We start from the raw sequence: 1,519 nt of genomic DNA, 5'->3' as shown, positions 1-1,519 counted from the left end.
CTGACCCCCCCCACCTTCTTTTCCCACCTCCATCACCCCCAAAAAAGGGCCCCGATTCCCCACCCAGGAGGATAAAGACCCAAAGAGAGGACTTGGGATGAGGAAATGAAAAACTCGACTCAAAATACTACGAGACGGGGCCAAGCGACCCCAATTCCTCTTCTTTCCGCCCCAAAACGGAGCTCAGCTCAAAAGGTTGATATTTTCCACGTCGGAATGGCCTTTGGGAGCGGGGAGAGGTTTCGGGGAAAAGATGAGATTCCCGGGATCCCGGATGCCAAGAGCTTCCCCAAGGCAGAGCCGGTCCGGCCGCTGCGCTCCAAGATCCGATGGGGAATGGGAGTCACCTCCAAGCTCTTCCAAGACCAATTAACGAGCTCATCATGTGTAATTAATGCCCCCACATTCCTGGTTCGTGGGTTTTTGGGAGAGGAGGAAAAGCAGGAACATCCCAGAAGGACGATGCTCCGTGGTCCCCAAAGCTCCGTTGGTGACGCCGAGGGATTCACCGGTCCAGCTCCCACTAATGAGGTTCGTTTCCCAGCTCCCATTAACGAGGTTAGTTTCCCGGCTCCCACTAACGAGGTCCATGTCGCCTCCCACGACTCCGGCGTCGCTCCCGATGATCCCAGATCCATGGGGGGGCGGCGGGGGGACGCTGCCAGGCTGCTCCCCCCATCCCAGCGCGTGTCCAGGCGGAGACCCCAAAGAGCAATTCCCGCTTTGATTTTCCAGATATTCCCAATAATTAATTAATTACCAGCCAAGAATCCTGCGCATTTCATCATCCTCCGGGATTTTGTGCTCCCTCTGGAAAAAATCCCACGTGGATCAAGGGGTTCCAGGACCGAGCAACTTGGATTTCCTCATATTTTCCTGCTTCAACCACACTTTTTGGGGAAAAACCGGTTGAAATAAGTTGCCCATTTAAAAAAAAAAAAAAAACAACAAAAAAACCAACCAAAAATAAATGAGCCAAAAATGATCCTGCCAAAACCTCCCAGGATATCGAGGTATCGGAGGCGTCAAATAATGGGATGTGGGATTATTTCAGCACCCGGAGAAGGAGAGGGTGGGAATGATAAGAAAAAAGGAAGAAAATCAAGATATTTATAGGGAGGGAGAGGCCTCCGGGTTAAGGAGCTGCTCGGGGGGCGTCGGGGGGGGGGATGCTGACCCCATCCTGGTCGATAAAGGGGATTTAAGGCGGGATGCCAGCCCGTGAGATAAAAAATATAATCCATATAATGGAGGAATAACCAAAAAAAGCCCATTTTATTCCCCCGCAGCACCCACTGTCTCCTGGGAAAGCGACGAAGCGACGCTGGAGCCCAAAAGGCGGCTGCAATTCTGTATCCCCCCCCCCGCTGATGGCTCTTGGCATTTTCAAGGAGAAAATGTCCCAATTTAGGGGGAAATCCCCCCAAAATGAGCATTTCCCCCCCCCCTCCCAGCCTCTTTCCCCTCCCCGTTACGCAGCAGGATGAGCATCGCGGGGACGAGACGGCTGCGCAGCATC

The 1,519-nt window shown here is 53.1% G+C and overlaps 1 protein-coding gene across 1 annotated transcript in view; it reads right to left on the bottom strand.

Annotated features, from left to right (window-relative positions):
• CSRNP2 (cysteine-serine-rich nuclear protein 2) overlaps positions 1–1,412 on the bottom strand; it is a gene marked incomplete at its 3' end in the record, with an annotated part of 39,121 nt that extends 37,709 nt beyond the window's left edge. The window contains exon 1 of the mRNA XM_014955686.1: positions 120–1,412. The remainder of the gene's footprint in view (positions 1–119) is intronic.
• Positions 1,413–1,519: the final 107 nt, after the last annotated feature.

The sequence above is a fragment of the Calidris pugnax genome, unplaced genomic scaffold, assembly GCF_001431845.1.
Source record: "Calidris pugnax isolate Ruff unplaced genomic scaffold, ASM143184v1 scaffold300, whole genome shotgun sequence".
Lineage (NCBI taxonomy): Eukaryota > Metazoa > Chordata > Aves > Charadriiformes > Scolopacidae > Calidris > Calidris pugnax.
The sequence above is the reverse complement of the archived record's forward strand: the minus strand, read 5'-3'. Positions and strand labels throughout refer to the sequence as shown.